Source organism: Mytilus trossulus, chromosome 7 (genome assembly GCF_036588685.1).
Source record: "Mytilus trossulus isolate FHL-02 chromosome 7, PNRI_Mtr1.1.1.hap1, whole genome shotgun sequence".
Taxonomy (NCBI): Eukaryota; Metazoa; Mollusca; class Bivalvia; order Mytilida; family Mytilidae; genus Mytilus; species Mytilus trossulus.
Genome location: NC_086379.1, coordinates 42,228,050 through 42,244,119, shown reverse-complemented (window position 1 = coordinate 42,244,119; position 16,070 = coordinate 42,228,050). Strand labels below are relative to the sequence as shown.

Genomic DNA, 16,070 nt, shown 5'->3' with positions numbered 1-16,070 from the left:
ACAATTGCATACGAAAAATAGGTTGAAAAATAAATTTCCCATGAATTTGACAGTTGTAGGTAATTAAACCTACATTTTATTGCAGTTAAACAATTTCTGGGTCATAAATATATGTCTTGGGTATTTCAAAGCACCATTATTTTTTTATTTGGGGTTTCTATAGAATATTTTGGAAACTTGAGGTTACATGGTTACTAAAGCTTGTACACAGGTTCTGAACTTGTGATCAATGGCAGGTGTGAATTAAAAACTCTGGTGAAGAGTGATTAGTGATCATAAGCTAATCATTAATTAAGTTATTGCAATGGCGCTCGGGATTATCAAACTATAATGGGAAGGCACTTTAATTATAGGAAAAGGATTATGAATCTCAAACAAGTGCAAAATGGCATTTAATTAAAGAAACCCAATCTCAATGAAATAATCAAAATTATTTCTGTAAATAAATAAAAATATTAACCAATTATGGAATTCTTTTTAGCCAAAATTTGACAAAACTGCAACAGAAAAATGATCAGCAAAACAAAACAAGCATCTACACACATGTCAACATTTCCTCTCACATTCAAACTTCACACCAAATATAACCATTAAGTAATATAAAAACTTTTGATATTGAAATTACTAAATACACAGTAACCTAACCACACAATAAAAACACACATTACAGGGGGAGGGTTGAGATCTCACAAACATGTTTAACCCGGCCGCATTTTTGCGCCTGTCCCAAGTCAGGAGCCTCTGGCCTTTGTTAGTCTTGTATTATTTTAATTTTAGTTTCTTGTGTACAATTTGGAAATTAGTATGGCGTTCATTATCACTGAACTTAGTATATATTTGGCCAGCTGAAGGACGCCTCTGGGTGCGGGGATATCTCGCTACATTGAAGACCGGTTGGTGACCTTCTGCTGTTGTTTTTTATTTGGTCGGGTTGTTGTCTCTTTGACACATTCCCCATTTCCATTCTCAATTTTATTAACACACATGTCTTCTTTATCTCTTTATCTCTCACATACAAGCTTCACACCAACTATCAACTCTAAGAAATATAAGGATATTTGAAGTTGACTTTAATTAGACCATAACCAAACAACACAACAAAAACATACATCTTCACACTTGCCTATATTTCCTCTCACATTTAAACTTGACACCATATACCATATCAAAGGAATAGAAGGATATTGGTGTTGACAATAATAAAATAGTAACCCAACTGTAAAAACATAAATCTTTACACTTATTTCCTCTCACATTTATACTTCACACCAAATATCACAACTTAGGACAGTAGCCCAGCAACACACCAAAAATACATTTACACACTTGTCTACATTTTATCTGATATTCAAACACTACATGTAAATAATTAACTAGCGAATACCAGGATATTTGATGTTAATATAAGTTAGACAGTAGCCCATCAACACAACTAAAGACATACAGCTTTCTACACACAGGTCTTCGTTTACACTGACATTGAAACTTTACCTCAAATACCACAACTGTGGAATATAAGGAGATGTTATGTAGACTGTGATTACAGATTAATCCAACAACTAAAATAAACCATACACCTACACACATGTCTGCATTACTTCTCTAATTTTAACTTCACACCAAATAATATTTATAAGGAATATAAGGATATTTAATGTCAACATTAATTTGACATTTGACAGAAACCCAACACCAAAACAAAAACATACATCTTCACACTTGCCTTTATTTCCTCTCACATGCAATTTTCTCACCAAATATCACCACTTAGGAATATAAGGATATTTGATGTTCACATTTTAAAATTAGACAGTAAACCCAACAACACAATAAAATCAAATATCTATACACATTACCTAATACCTATTCAAACTTCACACCAAGTATCACTGCTTAAGGATATGTGATGCTGATATCAATTAGACAGTAACCCAACAACACAACAAAAACAAATATCTTCCAACATGTCTACATGATAACTATCAAATTCCTACTTCACAATATTAAATATTACCTCTGTTTTTAGATGTGTTACTTACATAGAAAAACAATATTCATGTGATATCTCAGTAAATATGTTATTCACATGACAAATTAAATTTGGTCAAGTATGTGCCATTGTAATTACAAATAAAACCTAGAGACCCATTATGTTTAAAGCAGATACATTTTGGAAACTTCAGTCCATCCTCCTCACTAATCAGTACTTTACTATCTTGGCCATCTTTTGATATTACTATTATTTGTTGAGAATTAAAGTTTATTACGAAAATGTTACCATAAGTATCTATACAAAGTCCACATGGTTCTGTTAAATCCTGTTTATATTCCCAGACTTGTTTACCTGATTCATCAACACAGTATACTGCTTTACTTTCATAGTCACTATAGATAACTCCTTTATCACAGTAAACAAGATAATACAGGTATGAGTCACTCTGAATTTTTATTGACTTCAGAGTATTTCCTTCCAAGTCTATAATACGAATTTCATCCTTATTCAAACCTACAGCCAGAGAATTATTTGAAAATGACAAACCCAAGGTCTGCTTTCCTAGTTTGAAAACTTTAGTAACTGTTTCATTCTCCATATTGAAGATCTTAATGGCTGATTCTCTAGGATAAGTTAAGGCAATATTGCCTTGATTAATCTGTGTAACACTGTGAGCATCGCCAGGTATAGGTAATTGTTTCTGAAGTTTGCCATCAGAACTAAGTAGGTAAACTTTACCATAGTCTTCAACTACTATAACTCTTCCATCAATCAGACAAATCATGTCACTAATAAACTTCATCATATTGATCTCTATCTTTGTCTCAATATTCATTGTCATATTGTTTATGTTGGATTGATCTTGTGATTTTACTTGTGCTTTCCTTCTAAAACTTGCTTCTTCATACAAGTTTATATCTGTCTTAATAATCATTACTTCTCCTAAAGATTCTAATTTGCCAAGTATTTTTTCTATCTCATCATTTTGCTTTATTTTGATGTCAAATTCTTTGGTCCTTTCATCATCTTCAAGATCTTCAATATAACGTTGACATTGATGTACTTGTTGTTCAATCTTATGTACACCTAGAAATGATAGCAGTTTGGAAGTATTTGTTGTAACTGTTTGTAAATGCTCTTTCATCTCTTTCAAGTTTTCTCTTTTCTCTTCAATTTCTGAGATGAAATCGGTTGCTTTTGATCTTTCTTGATTCCAGATGATATCAGTTTCTTGACTTAACTTCTCCTCCAGGCGGTCTAAATGTTTGTTTATTTCCTTTCTAATCTCATTAATTGATTTCTTTACGCCTATACAATGATTTTCTCCTGTTTTAATGTTTTTTGATTTACTGGTCACTAATTGGGCAAGAATAGATAAGAAATAATTTATGTCTTTCTCTACAGATTCTTTAGATTTTTCAATTTTGGTTTTCTCCACTACACTAGCTAAACTTGTTATTCCAGTACATTTTGAATGACTGGTGGAAATACATTCATCACAGGATGGCATTAAATGACTGGGACAGTACAAGTGGAGCGGTTGATTATGTTTGTGGCATTCCATTTTTTTCCCGTAGTAGGAAAGCTTTCACTTTTGATATTGATATCACATGATGTTTCTGTTTTGTTCTGATATCTTAAAAGCTGTAATACAAGATAGAGACTTCATTAGCATACCAAAATCTGCAAATAAGTCAGTATAACACATATCAATTGTCAATTTCTGTATGAAGTTTTCCCCTTTAATGATGGTTTACCCATTTTTAACCGGATTTTTGTGACAAAAATGTCGGTTATTAAATTGGGGATGCTTGGCGGGCGGGCGGTCAAGCGGGCGGCAATCAAATGTTGTCCGTGCGTTAACTCAAGAACCGTTCAACCAAAGCTTTTTAAATTTTAATATGTTGTTACTGACAACTAAATGAAGGTCAAGTATAATAATGGCCATTTTGACTTTTACCGTTCAGGAGTTATGGTTCTTGAAAGATTGAAAAATGGTGTTTCCAGTCGTGTTCGTGCATTTACGCATGAACAGTTCTACCAAAGCTTCCCAAATTTTAATATGTTGTTACTGGTGACAAAATGGAGGTCAAGTTCAATAATGACGATTTTGACTTTTACCGTTCAGGAGTTATGGCTCTTGAAAGATTGAAAAATGGTGTTTCCAGTCGTGTCCGTGCATTTTCTCATGAACCATTCAACCAAAGCTTTTCAAATTTTAATATGTTGTTACTGATGACAAAATAGAGGTCAAGTTCAATAATGACGATTTTGACTTTTACCGTTCAGGAGTTATGGTTCTTGAAAGATCGTAAAATGGTGTTTCCATTCACGTTGTTGCATTTACTCACAAACCATTCAATCTAAGCTTTTCAAATTTTAATATGTTGATACTGATGACAAAATAGAGGTCAAATTTGATATTGACAATTTCAACTTTCACCAATCATCAGTAATGGTTCTTGTGATATTGCCAGGACACAAATAAATGCTAATAAATCCGGTTTGCTGTCGTTGTGACAGCCTCTTGTAATAAAATTAACCTGATTAAATCAAATACGTATTAAAAAAAATACCTTCATGTGCTACTTTTTGAGAAAAATGAGGTCTAAATTTTGTATATTTGCTCAAAATTCAGATTTGTGGTCGTATTTTCTGTTTCGAAAGAAAGTCATAACTTTTTTGTTTTAAAAGATAAACACAAATTGATTTTTAACCCGATTTTTGGGACAAAAATGTTGGTTATTGATTTGGGGATGTACGGCAGGCGGCCGGGCAGTCGGACAGTCGGGCAGCCGGGCGGGCAGCAATCAAATGTTGTCCGTGCATTAACTCATGAACCGTCCAACCAAAGCTTTAAAAATTTTAATATGTTGTTACTGACAACTAAATGAAGGTGACAGCCTCTTGTTCCCAATTATCTTGGAAACTGTATAGATAGAAACTTCCAATAGCAAATGATTAGCAAGACAAGGACATAATGGCTGAAAGCACCAGTAGACTCTTTATTTGAGTTATTGTCCATCAATGATAGTTGTAAACATTTTCATGCATTTGTTTCTTTTTGATATCTTGAAAATTTATAAATATGTAGAAAGAAATATTTTTCAAAAGGAAAAATAATATCAGCAGAATAAGATCCACAAACATGACAAATATGTTTGCATGACTAAAATAGTCGGTTAACTCTTAACTCAATTAACTCTTTAGTCAATAGTGTTATTCATGTTTTTACTAAAAAGTGGTCATTGTTAGATATACAGCTGAGGGGGCATAGGCTCAAAAGTCTAAAACTCTTCGCCGCAACCTACAATCAAAATGTGCCAAGTTTGGACTTGATTCACTGGAAACAAAATATTCTGAGATGGTAGCCGAAAAAAATTATGCTTATAGCTGATATAATTTATGGAAAAATTGGTCCAAAATAGACACAAAAACACAGTTGAGGGGTAGTTTAGTATTTTCTAATGTGAAGTGCCAAAAAGAAAATAGTATATAATGTGTTGATACTGATATCACAACTATTTCTATGTCAAATACAGTCGACTCTCGTTATGTCGAAGTCAGCCGGACCAGAGAAATATTTCGAGATACACGTAGTTCGACTCAAACGAACACCGGAAGTTTGACAATCTAATGGACACAACTCTTGCTTAGCTTGGTAACGCTAAAATAAATCCGGGTGAATATGACAAGGGGATCGATATTCTAGTATCAGATCGATGTATTTGTATGTCACAGTCTTTTATTATTATAATGTCATTATTTTTACTTATTCAATTGTCTCAAATGAATTAAAAAAAAATCCTATGGCTTTTCCAAGAGAGTAACTTCCAATCGATAGTTTTGTTATTCAGGTCGTTTATAGCTGACAAAATTGTTCATTCTCGGATAGAAGAGATTTAAGAAAATTTTGATTTCTTTTCATTTTGTTTTATCTCACTCTTTCTTTTTAAAAGAAAATATAACAAGATTAAAGACGCCGTTTGAGTAGTTTTTAGGTGATCATCAACGGAAGCCATAATCCTCACTTTATACACACCCAAGCTCATTAGCGTAAATCACAAATTAATTGTTTCGTAAAAATTTAAATTTAGATCCCGGAGGTCATGTTTTGACATATGTGTATTAGTTTGAGATAAAAAAATAATTTTGAATGCTTTTGTTAACCTTGGGACCGTAAATTTAGTTCGACTCAACCGAAATTTCGACTCATCCAATTTCGACTCATCAGGAGTCGAATTACATACTTTTGTATGGAATAAAGTTCGGGACCACCTGAAAACTTCGACTCATCCGAAATTTCGAGTCAACCGAGTTGGAGACAACGAGAGTTAACTGTATATAGTTGTTTAGACCAATTAAAAAAAACCAATAAAATATCTTAAGGTCAATTCTAGCCTTTTTTCAAACAAGTTTTTTGCTTAAATACTTTTTTGTACAGTATAGTATATGACTTTAATACATTGTAGTATAAAAATAATACAGGATAAAGGTGGCACGGTAGTATTTGCTTTCCAGAATTTAGATTGCTCTTTTGTGTATCCTACTTAGGTAAATGTATCTAATCAGTGTGATTTGACAAAAAAAATACAGTACCAACTGAACATACTGTCCCAAACTGAGTGATGAATGAGGTGTAGAAAAATATGAAATAATTTTACATACAGAAGAAAATGAATTTTTGAGATTTTTTTTTAATTTTGTATTCACTGCACCATAAAAGACCTAAAAGTACTAGTGGCCTTAGGATTATAAAAATAGCAAAAAAAGTAAAAGGTCATGATACATATTGAAACTCATTTCTGAATAGTAAAATGAAAGTACTTCAGTTTACTGTGAATGTAGAATTTTCTGCAGTGTTAGAAAGTGGTGAAAATTCTAAAAAGGCTATCATTATCCCTTATGGGCTAGGAAATACTACCGTGCCACCTAGGTGTACACTTTTATGAAAAAAAGGCCAACCACAAAAATGCTTTGCCTACAAAGATTTATATGTTATAAATGCTCCATTTCTCTTAAATGTCTCTCGAGTCTCTCAAGAAATTCTGAAACATCAATTTTTGAATTCAAAGAAGGGATAATTTGTTAGTTATAAGTTATCAATATTCCTAAAGAAATTATTATACTGCGGTATTAGGACATGGGGTCTAATTGCAAAGTGGGACAATTTATAATTCATCAGGGACAAAATGACTTGGACAAAGCAGTTATATGTAACTTGAAACATAAATATATAAACGGCTTTTTATTGGTAAAATATTTTTTTCAATAGTCATACAGTATGATGCATTGCGGCATACATATATACATATATTTGATGTAAACATGTTTTTAAAGTGAAGATTTATCAATAGAAATACAATAAATTGACCAGTTTAAAACACTTTAATGTTTCCTTGATGATATTTTGGCATTAAAATTAATAATTTTGTAATTTTTACCTTTTGATTTGAGTCAATAACACTTCATTTGTTAATATTTGATTTTTACTTTCTTTGTGTGTCTCCTTTTACTCAATGTCGTCCTACCAGGAAGTTAATTGAGACATGTTTATACCTGATCTAGGTAACTATCAAACATTCGTTTGTTTGTCATATTGAATAAATTTTAAACTTCCAAAAATAATTTCTTACATTATAGATGTGTTTAATGGGAGGTAACTCTAATTCATTTATCAGAATTTTGGGGATAACTACAATTATATAACTTTGTTTCACATAAAGGATAGATAGGGTAACATAACCTTTTTTGTCACAATGTTCTCAGATTACATTTCTTTTATTTTACTTAATCATTTCTACTATGTGATGAGCAATTTGAAAATGCACACTAAAATTATAAGACAATCTTTAAGGACAAGTTTCACTTATGGCACAAAATGGCCTAAAATATCAACTTTACCATAAAACACCAAAAGGTCTCAATTTGATTGGTAAATGGGTCTATTTCAAAAGCTTTAATGCTCTTTCCATGAAAGTACATAATATCCTCCAAAGTAGACCTATTTTTTACATTTTGTTAAAATATGTTGATTTTTGTGCAATTATCTGACCTAAAAGCTTTAGGAAAACATTGGCCGCCACCTACGATTCAAAATGTGTTGTTACCTAAAGATTCCAATTTTGAAATAGAATTCATCAATATAAAATCTTTTTGGATCGTGGATGGAGGCCAAAGTTGCTATTATAATGCTAATTTTGTAATTTTTAGGCCCAATTTTCAAAAATGTCAAAAATTAATGGCCAATTTTAACCCTTGGTGAACCTTCTCCTTTGTTTTACATGAAACATATCTGCTGTCTTCTGACATTTAAAAGCCATATTCCACTTTTGAGTAATGTTAATCACATTTAATACAAGGAAAAAACCCCACTTGAAGGGTTACCATGTGGAATAAGATGAACAATCAGCATGGTTGATTTTCTATTGAAAAATCTAACTTAACCTTTTCTCATCACTTGTCGTCCGTCGATGTCGTCTTCGTCGTCGTCCGTCGTTGTTAACTTTTACAAAAATATTCTCCTCTGAAACTACTTGACCAAACTAAACCAAATTTGGCCACAATCATCATTGGGGTATCTAGTTTTAAAAATGTGTGGCGTGACCCGGCCAACCAACCAAGATGGCCGCCATGGCTAAAAATAGAAATTAGGGGTAAAATGCAGTTTTTGGCTTACAACTCAAAAACCAAAGCATTTAGAGCAAATCTGACGGGGTAAAATTGTTGTTCATGTCAAGATCTATCTGCCCTGAAATTTTCAGATGAATTGGACAACCCGTTGTTTGGTTGCTGCCCCTGAATTGGTAATTTTAGGGAAATTTTGCAGTTTTTAGCTCACCTGGCCCAAAGGGCCAAGTGAGCTTTTCTCATCACTTGGCGTCCGGCGTCCGTCGTCCGTCGTCCGTCGTCCGTCGTCGTCCGGCGTTAGCTTTTACAAAAATCTTCTCCTCTGAAACTACTGGGCCAAATCAAACCAAACTTGGCCACAATCATCATTGGGGTATCTAGTTTAAAAAATGTGTGGCGTGACCCGGTCATCCAACCAAGATGGCCGCCACGGCTAAAAATAGAACATAGGGGTAAAATGCAGTTTTTGGCTTATAACTCAAAAACCAAAGCATTTAGAGGAAATCTGACATGGGGTAAAAATGTTTATCAGGTCAAGATCTATCTGCCCTGAAATTTTCAGATGAATCTGTTAACCTGTTGTTGGGTTGCTGCCCCTGAATTGGTAATTTTGAGGAAATTTTGCTGTTTTTGGTTATTATCTTGAATATTATTATAGATAGAGATAAACTGTAAACAGTAATAATGTTCAGCAAAGTTAGATTTACAAATAAGTCAACATGACCGAAATGGTCAGTTGACCCCTTTAGGAGTTATTGCCCTTTATAGTCAATTTTTAACCATTTTTCATAAATCTAAGTAATCTTTTACAAAAATCTTCTCCTCTGAAACTACTGAGCCAAATTAATCCAAACTTGGCCACAATCATCTTTGGGGAATCTAGTTTAAAAAATGTGTGGCGTGACCCGGTCAACCAACCAAGATGGCCGCCATGGCTAAAAATAGAACATAGGGGTAAAATGCAGTTTTTGGCTTATAACTCAAAAACCAAAGCATTTTGAGGAAATTTGACATGGGATAAAAATGTTTATCAGGTCAATATCTATCTGCCCTGAAATTTTCAGATGAATTGGACAATCGGTTGTTGGCTTGCTGCCCTCCAATTGTTAATTTTTAAAGAAATTTTGCCGTTTTTGGTTATTATCTTGAATACTATTATAGATAGAGATAAACTGTAAACAGCAATAATGTTCAGCAAAGTAAGATCTACAAATTAGTCAATATGACCTAAATGGTCAATTGACCCCTTAAGGAGTTATTGCCCTTTATAGTCAATTTTTAACAATTTTCATTAATTCGGTAAATTTATGTAAATTTTTACCAAATATTTTTCTCTGTTACTAATGGGCAAGGTTCATTATAGATATAATTGTAAGAAGCAAGAACGTTCAGTAAAGTAAGAACTTCAAACACATCACCATCACCAAAATACAATTTTGTCATGAATCCATTTGTGTCCTTTGTTTAATATGCACATAGACCAAGGTGAGCGACACAGGCTCTTTAGAGCCTCTAGTTGGTATTTGTTATTATCTTGAATATTATTATAGATAGAGAAAAACTGTAGAAGCAAAAATGTTCAGCAAAGTAAGATCTACAAATAAGGCAAATAAACAAAATGGTCAGTTGACCCCGTTAGGAGTTATTGCTCTTTATAGTCAATTTTTAACCATTTTACGATAATCTTAGTAATCTTTTACAAAAATCTTCTCCTCTGAAACTACCAGGCCAAATTAAAACAAACTTGGCTGCAATCATCATTGGGGTATCTAGTTTAAAAAATGTGTGGCATGACCTGGCCAACCAACCAACATGGCTGCCATGGCTAAAAATAAAACAATGGGGTAAAAATGCAGTTTTGGGCTTATAACTCAAAAACCAAAGCATTTAGAGCAAATCTGACATGGGGTATAATTGTTTATCTGGTCACGATCCATCTGCCTTGAAATTTGCAGATGGATTGGACAACCTGCTGTTAGGTTTCTGCCCCTGAATTAGTAATTTTAAGGAAATTTGGCCGTTTTTTGTTATTATCTTGAATATTATTATAGATAGAGATAAACTGTAAACAGCAATAATGTTCAGCAAAGTAAGATTTACAAATAAGTCAACATGTCCAAAATGGTCAGATGACCCCTTCAGGAATTATTGCCCTTTATAGTCAATTTTTATCTATTTTTCATAAATCATAGTTATCTTTTACAAAAATCTTCTCCTCTGAAACTACTGAGCCAAATTAAACCAAACTTGGCCACAATTATCATTGGGGTATCTAGTTTAAAAAATGTGTGGCGTGACCCGGTCAACCAACCAAGATGGCTGCTACGGCTAAAAATAGAACATAGGGGTAAAATGCAGTTTTTGGCTTATAACTCGAAAACCAAATCATTTAGAGCAAATCTGACATGGGGTAAAATTGTTCTTAAGGTGAAGATCTATTTGTTCTGAAATTTTCAGACGAATCAAACAACCCGTTGTTGGTTTGCTGCCCCTGAATTTGTAATTTTAAGGAAATTTTGATGTTTTTGGTTATTATCTTGAATTTTATTATAGATAGAGATAAACTGTAAACAGCAATAATGTTCAGCAAAGTAAGATTTTCAAATAAGTCAACATGTCCAAAATGGTCAGTTGCCTTCTTCAGGAGTTATTGCCCTTTATAGTCATTTTTTGGAAAATGACGCGTCAGCGGCATTCTTCCATTACTATTGACCAGAACAACAGGAAGTCGATTATTGCCTCTGCCTACCGCACTTGGTTTCATATTTACTATTTTACAAAATAACTGGTATCTGCTTGTATTCTGCTACACTAGAACAAAGTGTGTTAGTCGGACGGGAACCAGTTTACATACTTTATTTTATTTAGTACAACAAAAATGTTGACCTGTCCATAGGAAGTCTTTTATAGTCCGCGCTTTTATTCTCAACAATTGGACCTTCCAGTAGTACAATTAGCAAGAAATAAGAGAACAAGTTCAATATTCGCGGCGAGGTTGTTTGTTTACATTCCGCCATCTTTGTTATTGATATTGTAGAGGGCGCTCTCATGATTTTTCAAACTAATTATTTTAACTCGTCCATATTAATAAGTTATTTCTATTTAATATCAAATTAAAAGTGATAAATATAAAAACTAAACCTTTCATTACAAATTTCTCCTTTCTGTTCAATGCATTTAGAATTTGTAAACTACAAAACGTAATCGGTAATTGTTCATTCCGTTTTGATGTTTCATACCGACTTAAAATTGGTTTGTATAAGCTTAGACCCTTCAAACATTAAGGTGATAGGTATAATAAAGACTATTTTACAAAAGGATGGAACTATTTTATTTTCAAAATCGTATTATAGTGATAATTATCTGTCATGTACGGATTTCGACTTTCACCGGTTAATTTCTTCTTTTACACGTGCGTTGTAAACTTCTTTTCTCAAAACATCGCAAAGTTTCAAAATTGTTTTTTAAGTGAATTAAACTTATTTCAACAATCATGAAGCGTTCTAGAATCATTTTAAAACAGTTTCTACTTCTGTTTGATGATCGAAAACAGGGTTTCTCAAGAAAATACCGCAAACGATCGCAGAGGATTTGAAATGTTCAACTCAAATAGGCACCTGGTTAAGTCGGCATATAGTTAAATCAGCACCTATTTGAAGTCAATTTCATAATTTTTGGCATCCAATAATATTTGTTATAATATTTTCTATTCAATCAACTTAGAACTTTTACAAAGTACATAGTTAATAAGCTGTTGTGTATGAAGGTAAACAACGAAGCCCTTACCCAAGCTGTTACTTAACAATGAAACATGGAAAACTATGAGTCCCTTTCAATAAATCTAACTTTCATGCCAAATAATAGCTAATTTTAGGTGGGTTTTTTTCAGGAAAGTTTAAACAACATCAAACCAACAATCCTGTAAAATGCTCAACTGGTTAAAAAATGCATAAAAAATGAATATTCAATATATATATATATACCTTTGTTTCCTAAATATACCTCATATATATAATTAAAAATACAGGTTCCAGACCATGAGTATTTGGACTGTACGTTCCGGACGGTATACATATACTCGTACAGTCTGACAATACTCGTATGGTCGGACAGTATGAGTAAACCTTTTTGGTCCAGTACGAGCTAACCATTTATCACAATCTTTATTTTTTAGTTTTTATAAATTTTTATCATTACAATTACTTTTAGATTGATCAAATGAATAATTGAACAATTGAATTTAAATATTTGTTTAATTGAATATCTGAATCCTATTTTGGTACTCCCTCCCATGGTGAATCTTACTACCACAGTTAATGATAAATTATTTACATTTACATGTTTGCAGTTCATTCATGTTCCTTTGCATTTGCATTATTTTATAAAGTTTCTAATATTCTAAAATTGTAGTTCCACATCATGTTAACTTCAGATAATGTAAATTTCTATGATCATAATTCAATTAATGTATTACTGATCGACAAGCTGAATACAAGATATTAACATGATGAACAGATTTAATAAGCGTGAATTTTTGTATTAGTTAAAAAATTAAGTTTTTATTCCAATTACTATTGGAACTTTTACATATTAATTTGAGAGTTTAGTTATGGTCCGAGACCACAATTGTCGTCCCTTGATTTTCGTTGTTCACGAATATAGTCCCTAGTGTTAACAGTGGGTTACTTGCCAATAATTTTTATACCCCTTCCAAATTTATTTCTCCATGTTTAATGCCTCAAATTGTAAGTAGGGGGGTGAAATTACACAGTAAAAAAATTTGGGTCCAGAATTTTACAGGAAAGTAGTGATTCGGTCCAGCTGAAAAAGGTTAAAAATTAGCACTTCGGAAGCTGTCAAAAGATTTCAAGACACCCTAAACACAAAATTGTCCATATTTTGAGTTTGAGGCGATGAAGTTTTCTATAATTTTGATATAATTTGTCCCAAAAGTAGTACAACACACTGTAAAAATTTCATTGAGAAAGCGCAGGTGGGATTTTTTTAATTTTCATTTATGTTCTAAAAGAAATGCACTACGAATTAATTGTGTTCTCGGACCTAAGAGGTGAAGTCTGTAAAAATAGAATCTGTAATTTGGCAACTTCCCTAAATGATTTGGTGGTGTCAATTTGTCAAATAGCATGAAACTAAAGGATTTAAACTTTTATTTTATAGAATTTCTGCAGAAATGACCAATTTTGGCATTTTATGGTCAAAATAGACATTTTAAGGCTTTTTCAATATTGATGCATACATGGCATCCTGACTTTCTATCTGACAGGTTTTCATGTGTCAATACTTGTGTTTCTATGCCTTTATCTAGTTCTTTTACTTGTTTATGAACTCAGAATCTACAGAAAAGAAGATTATCTCAGACAATATGTACAAAATGTGTTGTATAAATGACCCTTGTCTAACGCCCTGTTTGGATGAAGTCAAAAGTGGGGTTCTTGGTACATAAAATTTGAAGTCCACAATTAAGACCTCACTAAATTTGTATCCAAAGCACTTTACAATGTCTATTGTACCTGTTCCATCTCACATAATATCTTTTTTTTCTTCTGTAGGATAGCAAGTGGTTTAAATATAAGCCTGTTGAGACTAAAATTGCATTCAAGTATTTCATTAAAAAGGCAAAAATCTTTGTATCAGACCATACTCTCTGTAAGAAAAGTTTATTGCAAGAGCCTTTTTGTGCTCAGATTTGTTGTATCATGTCACATGAGTATAGAAATGATAAGAAAGACACAGTTTTTTTATTTCTTATAGCCTCAATATGCATTTTTAAATGTAAATATGTGGCACAGCCTAAATTGACCCTTATTTTCCCCCAGTCTTACTTGGCTTAAGACCCTTTTAAACTAATATGATATGTTATTTGTGACTTTTCTTTCCATTTAAAGTACATTCAATACATATGTAAGGATTATTTGTAACCAAAAAGCTTCACAAATTTAAAATTGCTGGAAAATATTACATCTTCATGTAAGGCCCCCTTTCATTGAAAAACCTCAATTTTTAGGCCCAGGCTGATATAAATTTCACTTTTGAATAATTATGCTAAGTCTGATAAATCAAATGAGTACTCTATTGCTTTAAGTACATAATAAATGATATATTAGGGCATTTAAAAAGTATTTTTTTGCAATATTTTAATTTTCAAAGCCCATAATGTTGATAGTTGAAATTATTCAATTTTAACGTCAAAATTTAACACGCAAAGATGAGTATTGAATTTAACATATTGTCTATAATATATATCCTATTGTTATGAAACTTTGCAAGCAGTGTTATAATTAATTAAGCTTTGGTCATACCAAGTTTTTTTAAGATTTGTCAACTCTTTCTATCCTATTAGGTCCGAGACCACAATTGTCGTCCCTTGATTTTCGTTGTTCACGAATATAGTCCCTAGTGTTAACAGTGGGTTACTTGCCAATAATTTTTATACCCCTTCCAAATTTATTTCTCCATGTTTAATGCCTCAAATTGTAAGTAGGGGGGTGAAATTACACAGTAAAAAAATTTGGGTCCAGAATTTTACAGGAAAGTAGTGATTCGGTCCAGCTGAAAAAGGTTAAAAATTAGCACTTCGGAAGCTGTCAAAAGATTTCAAGACACCCTAAACACAAAATTGTCCATATTTTGAGTTTGAGGCGATGAAGTTTTCTATAATTTTGATATAATTTGTCCCAAAAGTAGTACAACACACTGTAAAAATTTCATTGAGAAAGCGCAGGTGGGATTTTTTTAATTTTCATTTATGTTCTAAAAGAAATGCACTACGAATTAATTGTGTTCTCAGACCTTATGTTGAGCTGTAAATGAACTTTACATGCATTTGTAACTTATAAACTTAAGCAACTTCTTAATGATATTAATCAGATTATTTTGAAAAAGTATGCATACGGTCCAGACCGCATGCATACGGTCCAAATACTCATACGACCTGGAACATACACATTTAGTTGAGAAAAATAAATATATACAAAATGTACATGAACCCCCAAAAATGTGAAAGTAAATATTTTCAGACAATTCTCTCCTTAGGTACTTAACTCTTTTTGCTTAAATACTAAAAACAAATCTGGCAACCCCTTTCTTATTTTTACTCTTTTTGCTTAAAATACTGTTAAAAATGTATATTTATTAAACATGGGTGACAAATTGACTATATAGGGTATCGATTTGACCAGGTGCCAATTAAACCAGGTGCCGGTTTGACTATAATTTTTTTAAATTACCTGAGTTTCATTAGACCTTTGATTACGGTAACAAAAAGATTATTTAAAATTAATTAAAATTTTCTGAGAGAAGGGACTATGTACCAGTGAGAAATATACAAGCCTTTCTACGGTATTTATTTGTACAATTCAGGTAGTCTTGACCTATTCATTTGTCTTTAAAAAAAACAGTCACTTCACACACACACATATATACGAAT

General features: G+C 32.3%; 1 protein-coding gene across 1 annotated transcript in view; it reads left to right on the top strand.

The window, feature by feature from the left end:
- Positions 1-16,070, top strand: part of LOC134725097 (uncharacterized) — a 122,107-nt gene that overhangs the window by 70,100 nt on the left and 35,937 nt on the right. The window lies entirely within an intron of this gene.